This window comes from Drosophila subpulchrella, unplaced genomic scaffold (assembly GCF_014743375.2).
Source record: "Drosophila subpulchrella strain 33 F10 #4 breed RU33 unplaced genomic scaffold, RU_Dsub_v1.1 Primary Assembly Seq359, whole genome shotgun sequence".
Classification (NCBI taxonomy): Eukaryota; Metazoa; Arthropoda; class Insecta; order Diptera; family Drosophilidae; genus Drosophila; species Drosophila subpulchrella.
Window position 1 is genome coordinate 50,084 of NW_023665581.1, and position 22,187 is coordinate 72,270.

Genomic DNA, 22,187 nt, shown 5'->3' on the forward strand with positions numbered 1-22,187 from the left:
TTTTCAACGCAATCTGAATAGCATTTTTCGCTGCAAATTCAAATTCAAATGAAAATTTATCCAGAATTTCAATTTCGACTATTTCAAAATTATTTCTTGCACTGATTTTTTTCTTAAAGCACACGACTCCAAACCGTTTCAGTCCATTTATTTCGATTAAAAGGCATTTTTAATATTGGCCGAAGGTAGCAGGACCGAAATTCCAATTCAGAGTATAAGGCAACGCTCAGGCCCTCCGACTTTCGCCAACGACCATACCACGCTGAACACATCGGTTCTCGTCCGATCACCGAAATTAAGCAGCGTCGGGCGCGGTTAGTACTTAGATGGGGGACCGCTGGGAACACCGCGTGTTGTTGGCCTCGTCAACAACTTTTTGCCGCTTTTATATTTTTCAACGCAATCTGAATAGCATTTTTCGCTGCAAATTCAAAAATTCAAATGAAAAATTTTATCCAGAATTTCAATTTCGACTATTTCAAAATTATTTCTTGCACTGATTTTTTTTCTTAAAGCACACGACTCCAAACCGTTTCAGTCCATTTATTTCGATTAAAAGCATTTTTAATATTGGCCGAAGGTAGCAGGACCGAAATTCCAATTCAGAGTATAAGGCCAACGCTCAGCCCTCCGACTTTCGCCAACGACCATACCACGCTGAACACATCGGTTCTCGTCCGATCACCGAAATTAAGCAGCGTCGGGCGCGGTTAGTACTTAGATGAGGGACCCGCTTGGGAACACCGCGTGTTGTTGGCCTCGTCAACAACTTTTTGCCGCTTTTATATTTTTCAACGCAATCTGAATAGCATTTTTCGCTGCAAATTCAAAATTCAAATGAAAAATTTATCCAGAATTTCAATTTCGACTATTTCAAAATTATTTCTTGCACTGATTTTTTTTCCTAAAGCACACGACTCCAAACCGTTTCAGTCCATTTATTTCGATTAAAGCATTTTTAATATTGGCCGAAGGTAGCAGGACCGAAATTCCAATCAGAGTATAAGGCCAACGCTCAGCCCTCCGACTTTCGCCAACGACCATACCACGCTGAACACATCGGTTCTCGTCCGATCACCGAAATTAAGCAGCGTCGGGCGCGGTTAGTACTTAGATGGGGGACCGCTTGGGAACACCGCGTGTTGTTGGCCCTCGTCAACAACTTTTGCCGCTTTTTATATTTTTCAACGCAATCTGAATAGCATTTTTCGCTGCAAATTCAAAATTCAAATGAAAAATTTATCCAGAATTTCAATTTCGACTATTTCAAAATTATTTCTTGCACTGATTTTTTTCTTAAAGCACACGACTCCAAACCGTTTCAGTCCATTTATTTCGATTAAAAGCATTTTTAATATTGGCCGAAGGTAGCAGGACCGAAATTCCAATTCAGAGTATAAGGCCAACGCTCAGCCCTCCGACTTTCGCCAACGACCATACCACGCTGAACACATCGGTTCTCGTCCCCGATCACCGAAATTAAGCAGCGTCGGGCGCGGTTAGTACTTAGATGGGGGACCGCTTGGGAACACCGCGTGTTGTTGGCCTCGTCAACAACTTTTTGCCGCTTTTATATTTTTTCAACGCAATCTGAATAGCATTTTTCGCTGCAAATTCAAAAATTCAAATGAAAAATTTATCCAGAATTTCAATTTTCGACTATTTCAAAATTATTTCTTGCACTGATTTTTTTCTTAAAGCACACGACTCCAAACCGTTTCAGTCCATTTATTTCGATTAAAGCATTTTTAATAATTGGCCGAAGGTAGCAGGACCGAAATTCCAATTCAGAGTATAAGGCCAACGCTCAGCCCTCCGACTTTCGCCAACGACCATACCACGCTGAACACATCGGTTCTCGTCCGATCACCGAAATTAAGCAGCGTCGGGCGCGGTTAGTACTTAGATGAGGGACCGCTTGGGAACACCGCGTGTTGTTGGCCTCGTCAACAACTTTTTTGCCGCTTTTATATTTTTCAACGCAATCTGAATAGCATTTTTCGCTGCAAATTCAAATTCAAATGAAAAAATTTATCCAGAATTTCAATTTCGACTATTTCAAAATTATTTCTTGCACTGATTTTTTTCTTAAAGCACACGACTCCAAACCATTCAGTCCATTTATTTCGATTAAAAGCATTTTTAATATTGGCGAAGGTAGCAGGACCGAAATTCCAATTCAGAGTATAAGGCCAACGCTCAGCCCTCCGACTTTCGCCAACGACCATACCACGCTGAACACATCGGTTCTCGTCCGATCACCGAAATTAAGCAGCGTCGGGCGCGGTTAGTACTTAGATGGGGGACCGCTTGGGAACACCGCGTGTTGTTGGCCTCGTCAACAACTTTTTGCCGCTTTTATATTTTTCAACGCAATCTGAATAGCATTTTTCGCTGCAAATTCAAAATTCAAATGAAAAATTTATCCAGAATTTCAATTTCGACTATTTCAAAATTATTTCTTGCACTGATTTTTTTCTTTAAAGCACACGACTCCAAACCGTTTCAGTCCATTTATTCTGATTAAAAGCATTTTTAATATTGGCGAAGGTAGCAGGACCGAAATTCCAATTCAGAGTATAAGGCCAACGCTCAGCCCTCCGACTTTCGCCAACGACCATACCACGCTGAACACATCGGTTCTCGTCGATCACCGAAATTAAGCAGCGTCGGGCGCGGTTAGTACTTAGATGAGGGACCCGCTTGGGAACACCGCGTCGTTGTTGGCCTCGTCAACAACTTTTTGCCGCTTTTATATTTTTCAACGCAATCTGAATAGCATTTTTCGCTGCAAATTCAAAATTTCAAATGAAAAATTTATCCAGAATTTCAATTTCGACTATTTCAAAATTATTTCTTGCACTGATTTTTTTCTTAAAGCACACGACTCCAAACCGTTTCAGTCCATTTATTTCGATTAAAGCATTTTTAATATTGGCCGAAGGTAGCAGGACCGAAATTCCAATTCAGAGTATAAGGCCAACGCTCAGCCCTCCGACTTTCGCCAACGACCATAACACGCTGAACACATCGGTTCTCGTCCGATCACCGAAATTAAGCAGCGTCGGGCGCGGTTAGTACTTAGATGAGGGACCGCTTGGGAACACCGCGTGTTGTTGGCCTCGTCAACAACTTTTTGCCGCTTTTATATTTTTCAACGCAATCTGAATAGCATTTTTCGCTGCAAATTCAAAATTCAAATGAAAAATTTATCCAGAATTTCAATTTCGACTATTTCAAATTATTTCTTGCACTGATTTTTTTCTTAAAGCACACGACTCCAAACCGTTTCAGTCCATTTATTTCGATTAAAAGCATTTTTAATATTGGCCGAAGGTAGCAGGACCGAAATTCCAATTCAGAGTATAAGGCCAACGCTCAGCCCTCCGACTTTCGCCAACGACCATACCACGCTGAACACATCGGTTCTCGTCCGATCACCGAAATTAAGCAGCGTTCGGGCGCGGTTAGTACTTAGATGAGGGACCGCTTGGGAACACCGCGTGTTGTTGGCCTCGTCAACAACTTTTTGCCGCTTTTATATTTTTTCCAACGCAATCTGAATAGCATTTTTTCGCTGCAAATTCAAATTCAAATGAAAAATTTATCCAGAATTTCAATTTCGACTATTTCAAAATTATTTCTTGCACTGATTTTTTTCTTAAAGCACACGACTCCAAACCGTTTCAGTCCATTTATTTCGATTAAAAGCATTTTTTAATATTGGCCGAAGGTAGCAGGACCGGAAATTCCAATTCAGAGTATAAGGCCAACGCTCAGCCCTCCGACTTTCGCCAACGACCATACCACGCTGAACACATCGGTTCTCGTCCGATCACCGAAATTAAGCAGCGTCGGGCGCGGTTTAGTACTTAGATGAGGGACCGCTTGGGAACACCGCGTGTTGTTGGCCTCGTCAACAACTTTTTGCCGCTTTTATATTTTTCAACGCAATCTGAATAGCATTTTTCGCTGCAAATTCAAAATTCAAATGAAAAATTTATCCAGAATTTCAATTTCGACTATTTCAAAATTATTTCTTGCACTGATTTTTTTCTAAAGCACACGACTCCAAACCGTTTCAGTCCATTTATTTCGATTAAAAGCATTTTTAATATTGGCCGAAGGTAGCAGGACCGAAATTCCAATTCAGAGTATAAGGCCAACGCTCAGCCCTCCGACTTTCGCCAACGACCATACCACGCTGAACACATCGGTTCTCGTCCGATCACCGAAAATTAAGCAGCGTCGGGCGCGGTTAGTACTTAGATGGGGACCGCTTGGGAACACCGCGTGTTGTTGGCCTCGTCAACAACTTTTTTGCCGCTTTTATATTTTTTCAACGCAATTGAATAGCATTTTTTTCGCTGCAAATTCAAAATTCAAATGAAAAATTTATCCAGAATTTCAATTTCGACTATTCAAAATTATTTTGCACTGATTTTTTTTCTTAAGCACACGACTCCAAACCGTTTCAGTCCATTTATTTCGATTAAAAGCATTTTTTAATATTGGCCGAAGGTAGCAGGACCGAAATTCCAATTCAGAGTATAAGGCCAACGCTCAGCCCTCCGACTTTCGCCAACGACCCCATACCACGCTGAACACATCGGTTCTCGTCCGATCACCGAAATTAAGCAGCGTCGGGCGCGGTTAGTACTTAGATGGGGACCGCTTGGAACACCGCGTGTTGTTGGCCTCGTCAACAACTTTTTGCCGCTTTTATATTTTTCAACGCAATCTGAATAGCATTTTTCGCTGCAAATTCAAAATTCAAATGAAAAATTTATCCAGAATTTCAATTTCGACTATTTCAAAATTATTTCTTGCACTGATTTTTTTCTTAAAGCACACGACTCCAAACCGTTTCAGTCCATTTATTTCGATTAAAAGCATTTTTAATATTGGCCGAAGGTAGCAGGACCGAAATTCCAATTCAGAGTATAAGGCCAACGCTCAGCCCTCCGACTTTCGCCAACGACCATACCACGCTGAACACATCGGTTCTCGTCCGATCACCGAAATTAAGCAGCGTCGGGCGCGGTTAGTACTTAGATGGGGACCGCTTGGGAACACCGCGTGTTGTTGGCCTCGTCAACAACTTTTTGCCGCTTTTATATTTTTCAACGCAATCTGAATAGCATTTTTCGCTGCAAATTCAAAATTCAAATGAAAATTTATCCAGAATTTCAATTTCGACTATTTCAAAATTATTTCTTGCACTGATTTTTTTCTTAAAGCACACGACTCCAAACCGTTTCAGTCCATTTATTTCGATTAAAAGCATTTTTAATATTGGCCGAAGGTAGCAGGACCGAAATTCCAATTCAGAGTATAAGGCCAACGCTCAGCCCTCCGACTTTCGCCAACGACCATACCACGCTGAACACATCGGTTCTCGTCCGATCACCGAAATTAAGCAGCGTCGGGCGCGGTTAGTACTTAGATGGGGACCGCTTGGGAACACCGCGTGTTGTTGGCCTCGTCAACAACTTTTTGCCGCTTTTATATTTTTCAACGCAATCTGAATAGCATTTTTCGCTGCAAATTCAAAATTCAAATGAAAATTTATCCAGAATTTCAATTTCGACTATTTCAAAATTATTTCTTGCACTGATTTTTTTCTTAAAGCACACGACTCCAAACCGTTTCAGTCCATTTATTTCGATTAAAAGCATTTTTAATATTGGCCGAAGGTAGCAGGACCGAAATTCCAATTCAGAGTATAAGGCCAACGCTCAGCCCTCCGACTTTCGCCAACGACCATACCACGCTGAACACATCGGTTCTCGTCCGATCACCGAAATTAAGCAGCGTCGGGCGCGGTTAGTACTTAGATGGGGACCGCTTGGGAACACCGCGTGTTGTTGGCCTCGTCAACAACTTTTTGCCGCTTTTATATTTTTCAACGCAATCTGAATAGCATTTTTCGCTGCAAATTCAAAATTCAAATGAAAAATTTATCCAGAATTTCAATTTCGACTATTTCAAAATTATTTCTTGCACTGATTTTTTTTCTTAAAGCACACGACTCCAAACCGTTTCAGTCCATTTATTTCGATTAAAAGCATTTTTAATATTGGCCGAAGGTAGCAGGACCGAAATTCCAATTCAGAGTATAAGGCCAACGCTCAGCCCTCCGACTTTCGCCAACGACCATACCACGCTGAACACATCGGTTCTCGTCCGATCACCGAAATTAAGCAGCGTCGGGCGCGGTTAGTACTTAGATGGGGACCGCTTGGGAACACCGCGTGTTGTTGGCCTCGTCAACAACTTTTTGCCGCTTTTATATTTTTCAACGCAATCTGAATAGCATTTTTCGCTGCAAATTCAAATTTCAAATGAAAAATTTATCCAGAATTTCAATTTCGACTATTTCAAAATTATTTCTTGCACTGATTTTTTTCTTAAAGCACACGACTCCAAACCGTTTCAGTCCATTTATTTCGATTAAAAGCATTTTTAATATTGGCCGAAGGTAGCAGGACCGAAATTCCAATTCAGAGTATAAGGCCAACGCTCAGCCCTCCGACTTTCGCCAACGACCATACCACGCTGAACACATCGGTTCTCGTCCGATCACCGAAATTAAGCAGCGTCGGGCGCGGTTAGTACTTAGATGGGGGACCGCTTGGGAACACCGCGTGTTGTTGGCCTCGTCAACAACTTTTTGCCGCTTTTATATTTTTCAACGCAATCTGAATAGCATTTTTCGCTGCAAATTCAAAATTCAAATGAAAAATTTATCCAGAATTTCAATTTCGACTATTTCAAATTATTTCTTGCACTGATTTTTTTCTTAAAGCACACGACTCCAAACCGTTTCAGTCCATTTATTTCGATTAAAAGCATTTTTAATATTGGCCGAAGGTAGCAGGACCGAAATTCCAATTCAGAGTATAAGGCCAACGCTCAGCCCTCCGACTTTCGCCCACGACCATACCACGCTGAACACATCGGTTCTCGTCCGATCACCGAAATTAAGCAGCGTCGGGCGCGGTTAGTACTTAGATGAGGGACCGCTTGGGAACACCGCGTGTTGTTGGCCTCGTCAACAACTTTTTGCCGCTTTTATATTTTTCAACGCAATCTGAATAGCATTTTTCGCTGCAAATTCAAAATTCAAATGAAAAATTTATCCAGAATTTCAATTTCGACTATTTCAAAATTATTTCTTGCACTGATTTTTTTCTTAAAGCACACGACTCCAAACCGTTTCAGTCCATTTATTTCGATTAAAAGCATTTTTAATATTGGCCGAAGGTAGCAGGACCGAAATTCCAATTCAGAGTATAAGGCCAACGCTCAGCCCTCCGACTTTCGCCAACGACCATACCACGCTGAACACATCGGTTCTCGTCCGATCACCGAAATTAAGCAGCGTCGGGCGCGTTAGTACTTAGATGGGGACCGCTTGGGAACACCGCGTGTTGTTGGCCTCGTCAACAACTTTTTGCCGCTTTATATTTTTCAACGCAATCTGAATAGCATTTTTCGCTGCAAATTCAAAATTCAAATGAAAAATTTATCCAGAATTTCAATTTCGACTATTTCAAAATTATTTCTTGCACTGATTTTTTTCTTAAAGCACACGACTCCAAACCGTTTCAGTCCATTTATTTCGATTAAAAGCATTTTTAATATTGGCCGAAGGTAGCAGGACCGAAATTCCAATTCAGAGTATAAGGCCAACGCTCAGCCCTCCGACTTTCGCCAACGACCATACCACGCTGAACACATCGGTTCTCGTCCGATCACCGAAATTAAGCAGCGTCGGGCGCGGTTAGTACTTAGATGGGGGACCGCTTGGGAACACCGCGTGTTGTTGGCCTCGTCAACAACTTTTTGCCGCTTTTATATTTTTCAACGCAATCTGAATAGCATTTTTCGCTGCAAATTCAAAATTCAAATGAAAAATTTATCCAGAATTTCAATTTCGACTATTTCAAAATTATTTCTTGCACTGATTTTTTTCTTAAAGCACACGACTCCAAACCGTTTCAGTCCATTTATTTCGATTAAAAGCATTTTTAATATTGGCCGAAGGTAGCAGGACCGAAATTCCAATTCAGAGTATAAGGCCAACGCTCAGCCCTCCGACTTTCGCCAACGACCATACCACGCTGAACACATCGGTTCTCGTCCGATCACCGAAATTAAGCAGCGTCGGGCGCGGTTAGTACTTAGATGGGGACCGCTTGGGAACACCGCGTGTTGTTGGCCTCGTCAACAACTTTTTGCCGCTTTTATATTTTTCAACGCAATCTGAATAGCATTTTTCGCTGCAAATTCAAAATTCAAATGAAAAATTTATCCAGAATTTCAATTTCGACTATTTCAAAATTATTTCTTGCACTGATTTTTTTCTTAAAGCACACGACTCCAAACCGTTTCAGTCCATTTATTTCGATTAAAAGCATTTTTAATATTGGCCGAAGGTAGCAGGACCGAAATTCCAATTCAGAGTATAAGGCCAACGCTCAGCCCTCCGACTTTCGCCAACGACCATACCACGCTGAACACATCGGTTCTCGTCCGATCACCGAAATTAAGCAGCGTCGGGCGCGGTTAGTACTTAGATGGGGACCGCTTGGGAACACCGCGTGTTGTTGGCCTCGTCAACAACTTTTTGCCGCTTTTATATTTTTCAACGCAATCTGAATAGCATTTTTCGCTGCAAATTCAAAATTCAAATGAAAATTTATCCAGAATTTCAATTTCGACTATTTCAAAATTATTTCTTGCACTGATTTTTTTCTTAAAGCACACGACTCCAAACCGTTTCAGTCCATTTATTTCGATTAAAAGCATTTTTAATATTGGCCGAAGGTAGCAGGACCGAAATTCCAATTCAGAGTATAAGGCCAACGCTCAGCCCTCCGACTTTCGCCAACGACCATACCACGCTGAACACATCGGTTCTCGTCCGATCACCGAAATTAAGCAGCGTCGGGCGCGGTTAGTACTTAGATGAGGGACCGCTTGGGAACACCGCGTGTTGTTGGCCTCGTCAACAACTTTTTGCCGCTTTTATATTTTTCAACGCAATCTGAATAGCATTTTTCGCTGCAAATTCAAAATTCAAATGAAAAATTTATCCAGAATTTCAATTTCGACTATTTCAAAATTATTTCTTGCACTGATTTTTTTCTTAAAGCACACGACTCCAAACCGTTTCAGTCCATTTATTTCGATTAAAAGCATTTTTAATATTGGCCGAAGGTAGCAGGACCGAAATTCCAATTCAGAGTATAAGGCCAACGCTCAGCCCTCCGACTTTCGCCAACGACCATACCACGCTGAACACATCGGTTCTCGTCCGATCACCGAAATTAAGCAGCGTCGGGCGCGGTTAGTACTTAGATGGGGACCGCTTGGGAACACCGCGTGTTGTTGGCCTCGTCAACAACTTTTTGCCGCTTTTATATTTTTCAACGCAATCTGAATAGCATTTTTCGCTGCAAATTCAAAATTCAAATGAAAAATTTATCCAGAATTTCAATTTCGACTATTTCAAAATTATTTCTTGCACTGATTTTTTTCTTAAAGCACACGACTCCAAACCGTTTCAGTCCATTTATTTCGATTAAAAGCATTTTTAATATTGGCCGAAGGTAGCAGGACCGAAATTCCAATTCAGAGTATAAGGCCAACGCTCAGCCCTCCGACTTTCGCCAACGACCATACCACGCTGAACACATCGGTTCTCGTCCGATCACCGAAATTAAGCAGCGTCGGGCGCGGTTAGTACTTAGATGGGACCGCTTGGGAACACCGCGTGTTGTTGGCCTCGTCAACAACTTTTTGCCGCTTTTATATTTTTCAACGCAATCTGAATAGCATTTTTCGCTGCAAATTCAAAATTCAAATGAAAAATTTATCCAGAATTTCAATTTCGACTATTTCAAATTATTTCTTGCACTGATTTTTTTCTTAAAGCACACGACTCCAAACCGTTTCAGTCCATTTATTTCGATTAAAAGCATTTTTAATATTGGCCGAAGGTAGCAGGACCGAAATTCCAATTCAGAGTATAAGGCCAACGCTCAGCCCTCCGACTTTCGCCAACGACCATACCACGCTGAACACATCGGTTCTCGTCCGATCACCGAAATTAAGCAGCGTCGGGCGCGGTTAGTACTTAGATGAGGGACCGCTTGGGAACACCGCGTGTTGTTGGCCTCGTCAACAACTTTTTGCCGCTTTTATATTTTTCAACGCAATCTGAATAGCATTTTTCGCTGCAAATTCAAAATTCAAATGAAAATTTATCCAGAATTTCAATTTCGACTATTTCAAAATTATTTCTTGCACTGATTTTTTTCTTAAAGCACACGACTCCAAACCGTTTCAGTCCATTTATTTCGATTAAAAGCATTTTTAATATTGGCCGAAGGTAGCAGGACGAAATTCCAATTCAGAGTATAAGGCCAACGCTCAGCCCTCCGACTTTCGCCAACGACCATACCACGCTGAACACATCGGTTCTCGTCCGATCACCGAAATTAAGCAGCGTCGGGCGCGGTTAGTACTTAGATGGGGGACCGCTTGGGAACACCGCGTGTTGTTGGCCTCGTCAACAACTTTTTGCCGCTTTTATATTTTTCAACGCAATCTGAATAGCATTTTTCGCTGCAAATTCAAAATTCAAATGAAAAATTTATCCAGAATTTCAATTTCGACTATTTCAAAATTATTTCTTGCACTGATTTTTTTCTTAAAGCACACGACTCCAAACCGTTTCAGTCCATTTATTTCGATTAAAAGCATTTTTAATATTGGCCGAAGGTAGCAGGACCGAAATTCCAATTCAGAGTATAAGGCCAACGCTCAGCCCTCCGACTTTCGCCAACGACCATACCACGCTGAACACATCGGTTCTCGTCCGATCACCGAAATTAAGCAGCGTCGGGCGCGGTTAGTACTTAGATGGGGGACCGCTTGGGAACACCGCGTGTTGTTGGCCTCGTCAACAACTTTTTGCCGCTTTTATATTTTTCAACGCAATCTGAATAGCATTTTTCGCTGCAAATTCAAAATTCAAATGAAAAATTTATCCAGAATTTCAATTTCGACTATTTCAAAATTATTTCTTGCACTGATTTTTTTCTTAAAGCACACGACTCCAAACCGTTTCAGTCCATTTATTTCGATTAAAAGCATTTTTAATATTGGCCGAAGGTAGCAGGACCGAAATTCCAATTCAGAGTATAAGGCCAACGCTCAGCCCTCCGACTTTCGCCAACGACCATACCACGCTGAACACATCGGTTCTCGTCCGATCACCGAAATTAAGCAGCGTCGGGCGCGGTTAGTACTTAGATGGGGGACCGCTTGGGAACACCGCGTGTTGTTGGCCTCGTCAACAACTTTTTGCCGCTTTTATATTTTTCAACGCAATCTGAATAGCATTTTTCGCTGCAAATTCAAAATTCAAATGAAAAATTTATCCAGAATTTCAATTTCGACTATTTCAAAATTATTTCTTGCACTGATTTTTTTCTTAAAGCACACGACTCCAAACCGTTTCAGTCCATTTATTTCGATTAAAAGCATTTTTAATATTGGCCGAAGGTAGCAGGACCGAAATTCCAATTCAGAGTATAAGGCCAACGCTCAGCCCTCCGACTTTCGCCAACGACCATACCACGCTGAACACATCGGTTCTCGTCCGATCACCGAAATTAAGCAGCGTCGGGCGCGGTTAGTACTTAGATGGGGACCGCTTGGGAACACCGCGTGTTGTTGGCCTCGTCAACAACTTTTTGCCGCTTTTATATTTTTCAACGCAATCTGAATAGCATTTTTCGCTGCAAATTCAAAATTCAAATGAAAAATTTATCCAGAATTTCAATTTCGACTATTTCAAAATTATTTCTTGCACTGATTTTTTTCTTAAAGCACACGACTCCAAACCGTTTCAGTCCATTTATTTCGATTAAAAGCATTTTTAATATTGGCCGAAGGTAGCAGGACCGAAATTCCAATTCAGAGTATAAGGCCAACGCTCAGCCCAACGACCATACCACGCTGAACACATCGGTTCTCGTCCGATCACCGAAATTAAGCAGCGTCGGGCGCGGTTAGTACTTAGATGGGGGACCGCTTGGGAACACCGCGTGTTGTTGGCCTCGTCAACAACTTTTTGCCGCTTTTATATTTTTCAACGCAATCTGAATAGCATTTTTCGCTGCAAATTCAAAATTCAAATGAAAAATTTATCCAGAATTTCAATTTCGACTATTTCAAAATTATTTCTTGCACTGATTTTTTTCTTAAAGCACACGACTCCAAACCGTTTCAGTCCATTTATTTCGATTAAAAGCATTTTTAATATTGGCCGAAGGTAGCAGGACCGAAATTCCAATTCAGAGTATAAGGCCAACGCTCAGCCCTCCGACTTTCGCCAACGACCATACCACGCTGAACACATCGGTTCTCGTCCGATCACCGAAATTAAGCAGCGTCGGGCGCGGTTAGTACTTAGATGGGGGACCGCTTGGGAACACCGCGTGTTGTTGGCCTCGTCAACAACTTTTTGCCGCTTTTATATTTTTCAACGCAATCTGAATAGCATTTTTCGCTGCAAATTCAAAATTCAAATGAAAAATTTATCCAGAATTTCAATTTCGACTATTTCAAAATTATTTCTTGCACTGATTTTTTTCTTAAAGCACACGACTCCAAACCGTTTCAGTCCATTTATTTCGATTAAAAGCATTTTTAATATTGGCCGAAGGTAGCAGGACCGAAATTCCAATTCAGAGTATAAGGCCAACGCTCAGCCCTCCGACTTTCGCCAACGACCATACCACGCTGAACACATCGGTTCTCGTCCGATCACCGAAATTAAGCAGCGTCGGGCGCGGTTAGTACTTAGATGGGGGACCGCTTGGGAACACCGCGTGTTGTTGGCCTCGTCAACAACTTTTTGCCGCTTTTATATTTTTCAACGCAATCTGAATAGCATTTTTCGCTGCAAATTCAAATTCAAATGAAAAATTTATCCAGAATTTCAATTTCGACTATTTCAAAATTATTTCTTGCACTGATTTTTTTCTTAAAGCACACACGACTCCAAACCGTTTCAGTCCATTTATTTCGATTAAAAGCATTTTTAATATTGGCCGAAGGTAGCAGGACCGAAATTCCAATTCAGAGTATAAGGCCAACGCTCAGCCCTCCGACTTTCGCCAACGACCATACCACGCTGAACACATCGGTTCTCGTCCGATCACCGAAATTAAGCAGCGTCGGGCGCGGTTAGTACTTAGATGGGGACCGCTTGGGAACACCGCGTGTTGTTGGCCTCGTCAACAACTTTTTGCCGCTTTTATATTTTTCAACGCAATCTGAATAGCATTTTTCGCTGCAAATTCAAAATTCAAATGAAAATTTATCCAGAATTTCAATTTCGACTATTTCAAAATTATTTCTTGCACTGATTTTTTTCTTAAAGCACACGACTCCAAACCGTTTCAGTCCATTTATTTCGATTAAAAGCATTTTTAATATTGGCCGAAGGTAGCAGGACCGAAATTCCAATTCAGAGTATAAGGCCAACGCTCAGCCCTCCGACTTTCGCCAACGACCATACCACGCTGAACACATCGGTTCTCGTCCGATCACCGAAATTAAGCAGCGTCGGGCGCGGTTAGTACTTAGATGGGGACCGCTTGGGAACACCGCGTGTTGTTGGCCTCGTCAACAACTTTTTGCCGCTTTTATATTTTTCAACGCAATCTGAATAGCATTTTTCGCTGCAAATTCAAAATTCAAATGAAAAATTTATCCAGAATTTCAATTTCGACTATTTCAAAATTATTTCTTGCACTGATTTTTTTCTTAAAGCACACGACTCCAAACCGTTTCAGTCCATTTATTTCGATTAAAAGCATTTTTAATATTGGCCGAAGGTAGCAGGACCGAAATTCCAATTCAGAGTATAAGGCCAACGCTCAGCCCTCCGACTTTCGCCAACGACCATACCACGCTGAACACATCGGTTCTCGTCCGATCACCGAAATTAAGCAGCGTCGGGCGCGGTTAGTACTTAGATGAGGGACCGCTTGGGAACACCGCGTGTTGTTGGCCTCGTCAACAACTTTTTGCCGCTTTTATATTTTTCAACGCAATCTGAATAGCATTTTTCGCTGCAAATTCAAATTCAAATGAAAAATTTATCCAGAATTTCAATTTCGACTATTTCAAAATTATTTCTTGCACTGATTTTTTTCTTAAAGCACACGACTCCAAACCGTTTCAGTCCATTTATTTCGATTAAAAGCATTTTTAATATTGGCCGAAGGTAGCAGGACCGAAATTCCAATTCAGAGTATAAGGCCAACGCTCAGCCCTCCGACTTTCGCCAACGACCATACCACGCTGAACACATCGGTTCTCGTCCGATCACCGAAATTAAGCAGCGTCGGGCGCGGTTAGTACTTAGATGTGGGACCGCTTGGGAACACCGCGTGTTGTTGGCCTCGTCAACAACTTTTTGCCGCTTTTATATTTTTCAACGCAATCTGAATAGCATTTTTCGCTGCAAATTCAAAATTCAAATGAAAAATTTATCCAGAATTTCAATTTCGACTATTTCAAATTATTTCTTGCACTGATTTTTTTCTTAAAGCACACGACTCCAAACCGTTTCAGTCCATTTATTTCGATTAAAAGCATTTTTAATATTGGCCGAAGGTAGCAGGACCGAAATTCCAATTCAGAGTATAAGGCCAACGCTCAGCCCTCCGACTTTCGCCAACGACCATACCACGCTGAACACATCGGTTCTCGTCCGATCACCGAAATTAAGCAGCGTCGGGCGCGGTTAGTACTTAGATGGGGGACCGCTTGGGAACACCGCGTGTTGTTGGCCTGGCCTCGTCAACAACTTTTTTGCCGCTTTTATATTTTTCAACGCAATCTGAATAGCATTTTTCGCTGCAAATTCAAAATTCAAATGAAAAATTTATCCAGAATTTCAATTTCGACTATTTCAAAATTATTTCTTGCACTGATTTTTTTCTTAAAGCACACGACTCCAAACCGTTTCAGTCCATTTATTTCGATTAAAAGCATTTTTAATATTGGCCGAAGGTAGCAGGACCGAAATTCCAATTCAGAGTATAAGGCCAACGCTCAGCCCTCCGACTTTCGCCAACGACCATACCACGCTGAACACATCGGTTCTCGTCCGATCACCGAAATTAAGCAGCGTCGGGCGCGGTTAGTACTTAGATGGGGACCGCTTGGGAACACCGCGTGTTGTTGGCCTCGTCAACAACTTTTTGCCGCTTTTATATTTTTCAACGCAATCTGAATAGCATTTTTCGCTGCAAATTCAAAATTCAAATGAAAAATTTATCCAGAATTTCAATTTCGACTATTTCAAAATTATTTCTTGCACTGATTTTTTTCTTAAAGCACACGACTCCAAACCGTTTCAGTCCATTTATTTCGATTAAAAGCATTTTTAATATTGGCCGAAGGTAGCAGGACCGAAATTCCAATTCAGAGTATAAGGCCAACGCTCAGCCCTCCGACTTTCGCCAACGACCATACCACGCTGAACACATCGGTTCTCGTCCGATCACCGAAATTAAGCAGCGTCGGGCGCGGTTAGTACTTAGATGAGGGACCGCTTGGGAACACCGCGTGTTGTTGGCCTCGTCAACAACTTTTTGCCGCTTTTATATTTTTCAACGCAATCTGAATAGCATTTTTCGCTGCAAATTCAAAATTCAAATGAAAAATTTATCCAGAATTTCAATTTCGACTATTTCAAAATTATTTCTTGCACTGATTTTTTTCTTAAAGCACACGACTCCAAACCGTTTCAGTCCATTTATTTCGATTAAAAGCATTTTTAATATTGGCCGAAGGTAGCAGGACCGAAATTCCAATTCAGAGTATAAGGCCAACGCTCAGCCCTCCGACTTTCGCCAACGACCATACCACGCTGAACACATCGGTTCTCGTCCGATCACCGAAATTAAGCAGCGTCGGGCGCGGTTAGTACTTAGATGGGGACCGCTTGGGAACACCGCGTGTTGTTGGCCTCGTCAACAACTTTTTGCCGCTTTTTATATTTTTCAACGCAATCTGAATAGCATTTTTCGCTGCAAATTCAAAATTCAAATGAAAAATTTATCCAGAATTTCAATTTCGACTATTTCAAAATTATTTCTTGCACTGATTTTTTTCTTAAAGCACACGACTCCAAACCGTTTCAGTCCATTTATTTCGATTAAAAGCATTTTTAATATTGGCCGAAGGTAGCAGGACCGAAATTCCAATTCAGAGTATAAGGCCAACGCTCAGCCCTCCGACTTTCGCCAACGACCATACCACGCTGAACACATCGGTTCTCGTCCGATCACCGAAATTAAGCAGCGTCGGGCGCGGTTAGTACTTAGATGAGGGACCGCTTGGGAACACCGCGTGTTGTTGGCCTCGTCAACAACTTTTTGCCGCTTTTATATTTTTCAACGCAATCTGAATAGCATTTTTCGCTGCAAATTCAAAATTCAAATGAAAAATTTATCCAGAATTTCAATTTCGACTATTTCAAAATTATTTCTTGCACTGATTTTTTTCTTAAAGCACACGACTCCAAACCGTTTCAGTCCATTTATTTCGATTAAAAGCATTTTTAATATTGGCCGAAGGTAGCAGGACCGAAATTCCAATTCAGAGTATAAGGCCAACGCTTCAGCCCACGACCATACCACGCTGAACACATCGGTTCTCGTCCGATCACCGAAATTAAGCAGCGTCGGGCGCGGTTAGTACTTAGATGAGGGACCGCTTGGGAACACCGCGTGTTGTTGGCCTCGTCAACAACTTTTTGCCGCTTTTTATTTTTTCAACGCAATCTGAATAGCATTTTTCGCTGCAAATTCAAAATTCAAATGAAAAATTTATCCAGAATTTCAATTTCGACTATTTCAAATTATTTCTTGCACTGATTTTTTTCTTAAAGCACACGACTCCAAACCGTTTCAGTCCATTTATTTCGATTAAAAGCATTTTTAATATTGGCCGAAGGTAGCAGGACCGAAATTCCAATTCAGAGTATAAGGCCAACGCTCAGCCCTCCGACTTTCGCCAACGACCATACCACGCTGAACACATCGGTTCTCGTCCGATCACCGAAATTAAGCAGCGTCGGGCGCGGTTAGTACTTAGATGGGGGACCGCTTGGGAACACCGCGTGTTGTTGGCCTCGTCAACAACTTTTTGCCGCTTTTATATTTTTCAACGCAATCTGAATAGCATTTTTCGCTGCAAATTCAAAATTCAAATGAAAATTTATCCAGAATTTCAATTTCGACTATTTCAAAATTATTTCTTGCACTGATTTTTTTCTTAAAGCACACGACTCCAACCGTTTCAGTCCATTTATTTCGATTAAAAGCATTTTTAATATTGGCCGAAGGTAGCAGGACCGAAATTCCAATTCAGAGTATAAGGCCAACGCTCAGCCCTCCGACTTTCGCCAACGACCATACCACGCTGAACACATCGGTTCTCGTCCGATCACCGAAATTAAGCAGCGTCGGGCGCGGTTAGTACTTAGATGAGGGACCGCTTGGGAAACACCGCGTCTTGTTGGCCTCGTCAACAACTTTTTGCCGCTTTATATTTTTCAAACGCAATCTTGAATAGCATTTTTCGCTGCAAATTCAAAATTCAAATGAAAAATTTATCCAGAATTTCAATTTCGACTATTTCAAAATTATTTCTTGCACTGATTTTTTTCTTAAAGCACACGACTCCAAACCGTTTCAGTCCATTTATTTCGATTAAAAGCATTTTTAATATTGGCCGAAGGTAGCAGGACCGAAATTCCAATTCAGAGTATAAGGCCAACGCTCAGCCCTCCGACTTTCGCCAACGACCATACCACGCTGAAACACATCGGTTCTCGTCCGATCACCGAAATTAAGCAGGTCGGGCGCGGTTAGTACTTAGATGGGGGACCGCTTGGGAACACCGCGTGTTGTTGGCCTCGTCAACACTTTTTGCCGCTTTATATTTTTCAACGCAATCTGAATAGCATTTTTCGCTGCAAATTCAAAATTCAAATGAAAAATTTATCCAGATTTCAATTTCGACTATTTCAAAATTATTTCTTGCACTGATTTTTTTTCTTAAAGCACACGACTCAAAACCGTTTCAGTCCATTTATTTCGATTAAAAGCATTTTAATATTGGCCGAAGGTAGCAGGACCGAAATTCCAATTCAGAGTATAAGGCCAACGCTCAGCCCTCCGACTTTCGCCAACGGACCATACCACGCTGAACACATCGGTTCTCGTCCGATCACCGAAATAAGCAGCGTCGGGCGCGGTTAGTACTTAGTATGGGGGACCGCTTGGGAACACCGCGTGTTGTTGGCCTCGTCAACAACTTTTTGCCGCTTTATATTTTTCAACGCAATCTGAATAGCATTTTTCGCTGACAAATTCAAAAATTCAAATGAAAAATTTATCCAGAATTTCAATTTCGACTATTTCAAAATTATTTCTTGCACTGATTTTTTTCTTAAAGCACACGACTCCAAACCGTTTCAGTCCATTTATTTCGATTAAAAGCATTTTTAATATTGGCCGAAGGTAGCAGGACCGAAATTCCAATTCAGAGTATAAGGCCAACGCTCAGCCCTCCGACTTTCGCCAACGACCATACCACGCTGAACACATCGGTTCTCGTCCGATCACCGAAATTAAGCAGCGTCGGGCGCGGTTAGTACTTAGATGGGGGACCGCTTGGGAACACCGCGTGTTGTTGGCCTCGTCAACAACTTTTTGCCGCTTTTATATTTTTCAACGCAATCTGAATAGCATTTTTCGCTGCAAATTCAAAATTCAAATGAAAAATTTATCCAGAATTTCAATTTCGACTATTTCAAAATTATTTCTTGCACTGATTTTTTTCTTAAAGCACACGACTCCAAACCGTTTCAGTCCATTTATTTCGATTAAAAGCATTTTTAATATTGGCCGAAGGTAGCAGGACCGAAATTCCAATTCAGAGTATAAGGCCAACGCTCAGCCCTCCGACTTTCGCCAACGACCATACCACGCTGAACACATCGGTTCTCGTCCGATCACCGAAATTAAGCAGCGTCGGGCGCGGTTAGTACTTAGATGGGGACCGCTTGGGAACACCGCGTGTTGTTGGCCTCGTCAACAACTTTTTGCCGCTTTTATATTTTTCAACGCAATCTGAATAGCATTTTTCGCTGCAAATTCAAAATTCAAATGAAAAATTTATCCAGAATTTCAATTTCGACTATTTCAAATTATTTCTTGCACTGATTTTTTTCTTAAAGCACACGACTCCAAACCGTTTCAGTCCATTTATTTCGATTAAAAGCATTTTTAATATTGGCCGAAGGTAGCAGGACCGAAATTCCAATTCAGAGTATAAGGCCAACGCTCAGCCCTCCGACTTTCGCCAACGACCATACCACGCTGAACACATCGGTTCTCGTCCGATCACCGAAATTAAGCAGCGTCGGGCGCGGTTAGTACTTAGATGAGGGACCGCTTGGGAACACCGCGTGTTGTTGGCCTCGTCAACAACTTTTTGCCGCTTTTATATTTTTCAACGCAATCTGAATAGCATTTTTCGCTGCAAATTCAAAATTCAAATGAAAAATTTATCCAGAATTTCAATTTCGACTATTTCAAAATTATTTCTTGCACTGATTTTTTTCTTAAAGCACACGACTCCAAACCGTTTCAGTCCATTTATTTCGATTAAAAGCATTTTTAATATTGGCCGAAGGTAGCAGGACCGAAATTCCAATTCAGAGTATAAGGCCAACGCTCAGCCCTCCGACTTTCGCCAACGACCATACCACGCTGAACACATCGGTTCTCGTCCGATCACCGAAATTAAGCAGCGTCGGGCGCGGTTAGTACTTAGATGGGGGACCGCTTGGGAACACCGCGTGTTGTTGGCCTCGTCAACAACTTTTTGCCGCTTTTATATTTTTCAACGCAATCTGAATAGCATTTTTCGCTGCAAATTCAAAATTCAAATGAAAAATTATCCAGAATTTCAATTTCGACTATTTCAAAATTATTTCTTGCACTGATTTTTTTCTTAAAGCACACGACTCCAAACCGTTTCAGTCCATTTATTTCGATTAAAAGCATTTTTAATATTGGCCGAAGGTAGCAGGACCGAAATTCCAATTCAGAGTATAAGGCCAACGCTCAGCCCTCCGACTTTCGCCAACGACCATACCACGCTGAACACATCGGTTCTCGTCCGATCACCGAAATTAAGCAGCGTCGGGCGCGGTTAGTACTTAGATGGGGGACCGCTTGGGAACACCGCGTGTTGTTGGCCTCGTCAACAACTTTTTGCCGCTTTTATATTTTTCAACGCAATCTGAATAGCATTTTTCGCTGCAAATTCAAAATTCAAATGAAAAATTTATCCAGAATTTCAATTTCGACTATTTCAAAATTATTTCTTGCACTGATTTTTTTTCTTAAAGCACACGACTCCAAACCGTTTCAGTCCATTTATTTCGATTAAAAGCATTTTTAATATTGGCCGAAGGTAGCAGGACCGAAATTCCAATTCAGAGTATAAGGCCAACGCTCAGCCCTCCGACTTTCGCCAACGACCATACCACGCTGAACACATCGGTTCTCGTCCGATCACCGAAATTAAGCAGCGTCGGGCGCGGTTAGTACTTAGATGGGGACCGCTTGGGAACACCGCGTGTTGTTGGCCTCGTCAACAACTTTTTGCCGCTTTTATATTTTTTCAACGCAATCTGAATAGCATTTTTCGCTGCAAATTCAAAATTCAAATGAAAAATTTATCCAGAATTTCAATTTCGACTATTTCAAAATTATTTCTTGCACTGATTTTTTTCTTAAAGCACACGACTCCAAACCGTTTCAGTCCATTTATTTCGATTAAAAGCATTTTTAATATTGGCCGAAGGTAGCAGGACCGAAATTCCAATTCAGAGTATAAGGCCAACGCTCAGCCCTCCGACTTTCGCCAACGACCATACCACGCTGAACACATCGGTTCTCGTCCGATCACCGAAATTAAGCAGCGTCGGGCGCGGTTAGTACTTAGATGAGGGACCGCTTGGGAACACCGCGTGTTGTTGGCCTCGTCAACAACTTTTTGCCGCTTTTATATTTTTCAACGCAATCTGAATAGCATTTTTCGCTGCAAATTCAAATTCAAATGAAAAATTTATCCAGAATTTCAATTTCGACTATTTCAAAATTATTTCTTGCACTGATTTTTTTCTTAAAGCACACGACTCCAAACCGTTTTCAGTCCATTTATTTCGATTAAAAGCATTTTTAATATTGGCCGAAGGTAGCAGGACCGAAATTCCAATTCAGAGTATAAGGCCAACGCTCAGCCCTCCGACTTTCGCCAACGACCATACCACGCTGAACACATCGGTTCTCGTCCGATCACCGAAATTAAGCAGCGTCGGGCGCGGTTAGTACTTAGATGAGGGACCGCTTGGGAACACCGCGTGTTGTTGGCCTCGTCAACAACTTTTTGCCGCTTTTATATTTTTCAACGCAATCTGAATAGCATTTTTCGCTGCAAATTCAAAATTCAAATGAAAAATTTATCCAGAATTTCAATTTCGACTATTTCAAAATTATTTCTTGCACTGATTTTTTTCTTAAAGCACACGACTCCAAACCGTTTCAGTCCATTTATTTCGATTAAAAGCATTTTTAATATTGGCCGAAGGTAGCAGGACCGAAATTCCAATTCAGAGTATAAGGCCAACGCTCAGCCCTCCGACTTTCGCCAACGACCATACCACGCTGAACACATCGGTTCTCGTCCGATCACCGAAATTAAGCAGCGTCGGGCGCGGTTAGTACTTAGATGGGGGACCGCTTGGGAACACCGCGTGTTGTTGGCCTCGTCAACAACTTTTTGCCGCTTTTATATTTTTCAACGCAATCTGAATAGCATTTTTCGCTGCAAATTCAAAATTCAAATGAAAATTTATCCAGAATTTCAATTTCGACTATTTCAAAATTATTTCTTGCACTGATTTTTTTCTTAAAGCACACGACTCCAAACCGTTTCAGTCCATTTATTTCGATTAAAAGCATTTTTAATATTGGCCGAAGGTAGCAGGACCGAAATTCCAATTCAGAGTA

The 22,187-nt window shown here is 41.5% G+C and overlaps 43 non-coding genes and 13 pseudogenes across 43 annotated transcripts; all 56 read left to right on the forward strand.

Moving 5' to 3' along the window:
* Positions 1 to 244: 244 nt before the first annotated feature.
* Positions 245 to 362, forward strand: LOC119561633. The gene has a single exon (XR_005221371.1). It is a non-coding gene; the product is annotated as a 5S ribosomal RNA (ribosomal RNA).
* Positions 363 to 639: 277 nt separating this feature from the next.
* LOC119561676 lies at positions 640 to 759 on the forward strand (annotated as a pseudogene).
* Positions 760 to 1,032: 273 nt separating this feature from the next.
* On the forward strand, positions 1,033 to 1,151 carry LOC119561552. Its single transcript, XR_005221296.1, has one exon. It is a non-coding gene; the product is annotated as a 5S ribosomal RNA (ribosomal RNA).
* Positions 1,152 to 1,426: 275 nt separating this feature from the next.
* LOC119561572 lies at positions 1,427 to 1,547 on the forward strand. Its single transcript, XR_005221313.1, has one exon. It is a non-coding gene; the product is annotated as a 5S ribosomal RNA (ribosomal RNA).
* A 277-nt stretch (positions 1,548 to 1,824) lies between these two features.
* Positions 1,825 to 1,943, forward strand: LOC119561619. The gene has a single exon (XR_005221357.1). It is a non-coding gene; the product is annotated as a 5S ribosomal RNA (ribosomal RNA).
* Positions 1,944 to 2,216: 273 nt separating this feature from the next.
* LOC119561555 lies at positions 2,217 to 2,335 on the forward strand. The gene has a single exon (XR_005221298.1). It is a non-coding gene; the product is annotated as a 5S ribosomal RNA (ribosomal RNA).
* A 274-nt stretch (positions 2,336 to 2,609) lies between these two features.
* LOC119561697 lies at positions 2,610 to 2,729 on the forward strand (annotated as a pseudogene).
* Positions 2,730 to 3,003: 274 nt separating this feature from the next.
* On the forward strand, positions 3,004 to 3,122 carry LOC119561681 (annotated as a pseudogene).
* A 273-nt stretch (positions 3,123 to 3,395) lies between these two features.
* On the forward strand, positions 3,396 to 3,515 carry LOC119561673 (annotated as a pseudogene).
* A 278-nt stretch (positions 3,516 to 3,793) lies between these two features.
* Positions 3,794 to 3,913, forward strand: LOC119561682 (annotated as a pseudogene).
* A 273-nt stretch (positions 3,914 to 4,186) lies between these two features.
* Positions 4,187 to 4,305, forward strand: LOC119561684 (annotated as a pseudogene).
* A 275-nt stretch (positions 4,306 to 4,580) lies between these two features.
* On the forward strand, positions 4,581 to 4,699 carry LOC119561701 (annotated as a pseudogene).
* Positions 4,700 to 4,973: 274 nt separating this feature from the next.
* On the forward strand, positions 4,974 to 5,091 carry LOC119561640. Its single transcript, XR_005221378.1, has one exon. It is a non-coding gene; the product is annotated as a 5S ribosomal RNA (ribosomal RNA).
* Positions 5,092 to 5,364: 273 nt separating this feature from the next.
* LOC119561641 lies at positions 5,365 to 5,482 on the forward strand. The gene has a single exon (XR_005221379.1). It is a non-coding gene; the product is annotated as a 5S ribosomal RNA (ribosomal RNA).
* A 273-nt stretch (positions 5,483 to 5,755) lies between these two features.
* Positions 5,756 to 5,873, forward strand: LOC119561642. The gene has a single exon (XR_005221380.1). It is a non-coding gene; the product is annotated as a 5S ribosomal RNA (ribosomal RNA).
* A 275-nt stretch (positions 5,874 to 6,148) lies between these two features.
* LOC119561643 lies at positions 6,149 to 6,266 on the forward strand. Its single transcript, XR_005221381.1, has one exon. It is a non-coding gene; the product is annotated as a 5S ribosomal RNA (ribosomal RNA).
* A 274-nt stretch (positions 6,267 to 6,540) lies between these two features.
* On the forward strand, positions 6,541 to 6,659 carry LOC119561556. Its single transcript, XR_005221299.1, has one exon. It is a non-coding gene; the product is annotated as a 5S ribosomal RNA (ribosomal RNA).
* Positions 6,660 to 6,932: 273 nt separating this feature from the next.
* On the forward strand, positions 6,933 to 7,051 carry LOC119561660 (annotated as a pseudogene).
* Positions 7,052 to 7,325: 274 nt separating this feature from the next.
* LOC119561689 lies at positions 7,326 to 7,442 on the forward strand (annotated as a pseudogene).
* Positions 7,443 to 7,715: 273 nt separating this feature from the next.
* Positions 7,716 to 7,834, forward strand: LOC119561557. The gene has a single exon (XR_005221300.1). It is a non-coding gene; the product is annotated as a 5S ribosomal RNA (ribosomal RNA).
* A 274-nt stretch (positions 7,835 to 8,108) lies between these two features.
* On the forward strand, positions 8,109 to 8,226 carry LOC119561644. The gene has a single exon (XR_005221382.1). It is a non-coding gene; the product is annotated as a 5S ribosomal RNA (ribosomal RNA).
* Positions 8,227 to 8,500: 274 nt separating this feature from the next.
* LOC119561645 lies at positions 8,501 to 8,618 on the forward strand. Its single transcript, XR_005221383.1, has one exon. It is a non-coding gene; the product is annotated as a 5S ribosomal RNA (ribosomal RNA).
* A 273-nt stretch (positions 8,619 to 8,891) lies between these two features.
* LOC119561620 lies at positions 8,892 to 9,010 on the forward strand. The gene has a single exon (XR_005221358.1). It is a non-coding gene; the product is annotated as a 5S ribosomal RNA (ribosomal RNA).
* Positions 9,011 to 9,284: 274 nt separating this feature from the next.
* Positions 9,285 to 9,402, forward strand: LOC119561646. Its single transcript, XR_005221384.1, has one exon. It is a non-coding gene; the product is annotated as a 5S ribosomal RNA (ribosomal RNA).
* A 274-nt stretch (positions 9,403 to 9,676) lies between these two features.
* Positions 9,677 to 9,793, forward strand: LOC119561631. The gene has a single exon (XR_005221369.1). It is a non-coding gene; the product is annotated as a 5S ribosomal RNA (ribosomal RNA).
* A 273-nt stretch (positions 9,794 to 10,066) lies between these two features.
* On the forward strand, positions 10,067 to 10,185 carry LOC119561621. Its single transcript, XR_005221359.1, has one exon. It is a non-coding gene; the product is annotated as a 5S ribosomal RNA (ribosomal RNA).
* Positions 10,186 to 10,457: 272 nt separating this feature from the next.
* LOC119561558 lies at positions 10,458 to 10,576 on the forward strand. Its single transcript, XR_005221301.1, has one exon. It is a non-coding gene; the product is annotated as a 5S ribosomal RNA (ribosomal RNA).
* A 274-nt stretch (positions 10,577 to 10,850) lies between these two features.
* Positions 10,851 to 10,969, forward strand: LOC119561560. The gene has a single exon (XR_005221302.1). It is a non-coding gene; the product is annotated as a 5S ribosomal RNA (ribosomal RNA).
* Positions 10,970 to 11,243: 274 nt separating this feature from the next.
* LOC119561561 lies at positions 11,244 to 11,362 on the forward strand. The gene has a single exon (XR_005221303.1). It is a non-coding gene; the product is annotated as a 5S ribosomal RNA (ribosomal RNA).
* A 274-nt stretch (positions 11,363 to 11,636) lies between these two features.
* LOC119561648 lies at positions 11,637 to 11,754 on the forward strand. Its single transcript, XR_005221386.1, has one exon. It is a non-coding gene; the product is annotated as a 5S ribosomal RNA (ribosomal RNA).
* A 261-nt stretch (positions 11,755 to 12,015) lies between these two features.
* Positions 12,016 to 12,134, forward strand: LOC119561573. Its single transcript, XR_005221314.1, has one exon. It is a non-coding gene; the product is annotated as a 5S ribosomal RNA (ribosomal RNA).
* A 274-nt stretch (positions 12,135 to 12,408) lies between these two features.
* LOC119561562 lies at positions 12,409 to 12,527 on the forward strand. Its single transcript, XR_005221304.1, has one exon. It is a non-coding gene; the product is annotated as a 5S ribosomal RNA (ribosomal RNA).
* Positions 12,528 to 12,801: 274 nt separating this feature from the next.
* LOC119561563 lies at positions 12,802 to 12,920 on the forward strand. The gene has a single exon (XR_005221305.1). It is a non-coding gene; the product is annotated as a 5S ribosomal RNA (ribosomal RNA).
* Positions 12,921 to 13,195: 275 nt separating this feature from the next.
* Positions 13,196 to 13,313, forward strand: LOC119561649. The gene has a single exon (XR_005221387.1). It is a non-coding gene; the product is annotated as a 5S ribosomal RNA (ribosomal RNA).
* Positions 13,314 to 13,586: 273 nt separating this feature from the next.
* Positions 13,587 to 13,704, forward strand: LOC119561650. Its single transcript, XR_005221388.1, has one exon. It is a non-coding gene; the product is annotated as a 5S ribosomal RNA (ribosomal RNA).
* Positions 13,705 to 13,978: 274 nt separating this feature from the next.
* Positions 13,979 to 14,097, forward strand: LOC119561622. Its single transcript, XR_005221360.1, has one exon. It is a non-coding gene; the product is annotated as a 5S ribosomal RNA (ribosomal RNA).
* Positions 14,098 to 14,370: 273 nt separating this feature from the next.
* Positions 14,371 to 14,489, forward strand: LOC119561630. The gene has a single exon (XR_005221368.1). It is a non-coding gene; the product is annotated as a 5S ribosomal RNA (ribosomal RNA).
* A 273-nt stretch (positions 14,490 to 14,762) lies between these two features.
* On the forward strand, positions 14,763 to 14,881 carry LOC119561564. Its single transcript, XR_005221306.1, has one exon. It is a non-coding gene; the product is annotated as a 5S ribosomal RNA (ribosomal RNA).
* A 280-nt stretch (positions 14,882 to 15,161) lies between these two features.
* LOC119561651 lies at positions 15,162 to 15,279 on the forward strand. The gene has a single exon (XR_005221389.1). It is a non-coding gene; the product is annotated as a 5S ribosomal RNA (ribosomal RNA).
* Positions 15,280 to 15,553: 274 nt separating this feature from the next.
* LOC119561623 lies at positions 15,554 to 15,672 on the forward strand. Its single transcript, XR_005221361.1, has one exon. It is a non-coding gene; the product is annotated as a 5S ribosomal RNA (ribosomal RNA).
* A 274-nt stretch (positions 15,673 to 15,946) lies between these two features.
* Positions 15,947 to 16,064, forward strand: LOC119561652. The gene has a single exon (XR_005221390.1). It is a non-coding gene; the product is annotated as a 5S ribosomal RNA (ribosomal RNA).
* A 275-nt stretch (positions 16,065 to 16,339) lies between these two features.
* Positions 16,340 to 16,458, forward strand: LOC119561624. Its single transcript, XR_005221362.1, has one exon. It is a non-coding gene; the product is annotated as a 5S ribosomal RNA (ribosomal RNA).
* A 261-nt stretch (positions 16,459 to 16,719) lies between these two features.
* Positions 16,720 to 16,838, forward strand: LOC119561661 (annotated as a pseudogene).
* Positions 16,839 to 17,111: 273 nt separating this feature from the next.
* Positions 17,112 to 17,230, forward strand: LOC119561565. Its single transcript, XR_005221307.1, has one exon. It is a non-coding gene; the product is annotated as a 5S ribosomal RNA (ribosomal RNA).
* A 272-nt stretch (positions 17,231 to 17,502) lies between these two features.
* Positions 17,503 to 17,622, forward strand: LOC119561692 (annotated as a pseudogene).
* A 275-nt stretch (positions 17,623 to 17,897) lies between these two features.
* Positions 17,898 to 18,016, forward strand: LOC119561691 (annotated as a pseudogene).
* A 271-nt stretch (positions 18,017 to 18,287) lies between these two features.
* Positions 18,288 to 18,407, forward strand: LOC119561699 (annotated as a pseudogene).
* Positions 18,408 to 18,682: 275 nt separating this feature from the next.
* LOC119561567 lies at positions 18,683 to 18,801 on the forward strand. Its single transcript, XR_005221309.1, has one exon. It is a non-coding gene; the product is annotated as a 5S ribosomal RNA (ribosomal RNA).
* Positions 18,802 to 19,075: 274 nt separating this feature from the next.
* Positions 19,076 to 19,193, forward strand: LOC119561653. The gene has a single exon (XR_005221391.1). It is a non-coding gene; the product is annotated as a 5S ribosomal RNA (ribosomal RNA).
* Positions 19,194 to 19,466: 273 nt separating this feature from the next.
* On the forward strand, positions 19,467 to 19,585 carry LOC119561626. The gene has a single exon (XR_005221364.1). It is a non-coding gene; the product is annotated as a 5S ribosomal RNA (ribosomal RNA).
* A 274-nt stretch (positions 19,586 to 19,859) lies between these two features.
* LOC119561568 lies at positions 19,860 to 19,978 on the forward strand. Its single transcript, XR_005221310.1, has one exon. It is a non-coding gene; the product is annotated as a 5S ribosomal RNA (ribosomal RNA).
* Positions 19,979 to 20,251: 273 nt separating this feature from the next.
* On the forward strand, positions 20,252 to 20,370 carry LOC119561569. Its single transcript, XR_005221311.1, has one exon. It is a non-coding gene; the product is annotated as a 5S ribosomal RNA (ribosomal RNA).
* Positions 20,371 to 20,645: 275 nt separating this feature from the next.
* Positions 20,646 to 20,763, forward strand: LOC119561654. The gene has a single exon (XR_005221392.1). It is a non-coding gene; the product is annotated as a 5S ribosomal RNA (ribosomal RNA).
* Positions 20,764 to 21,038: 275 nt separating this feature from the next.
* Positions 21,039 to 21,157, forward strand: LOC119561627. Its single transcript, XR_005221365.1, has one exon. It is a non-coding gene; the product is annotated as a 5S ribosomal RNA (ribosomal RNA).
* Positions 21,158 to 21,431: 274 nt separating this feature from the next.
* On the forward strand, positions 21,432 to 21,550 carry LOC119561628. Its single transcript, XR_005221366.1, has one exon. It is a non-coding gene; the product is annotated as a 5S ribosomal RNA (ribosomal RNA).
* A 274-nt stretch (positions 21,551 to 21,824) lies between these two features.
* Positions 21,825 to 21,943, forward strand: LOC119561571. Its single transcript, XR_005221312.1, has one exon. It is a non-coding gene; the product is annotated as a 5S ribosomal RNA (ribosomal RNA).
* The last annotated feature ends 244 nt before the right edge of the window (positions 21,944 to 22,187 follow it).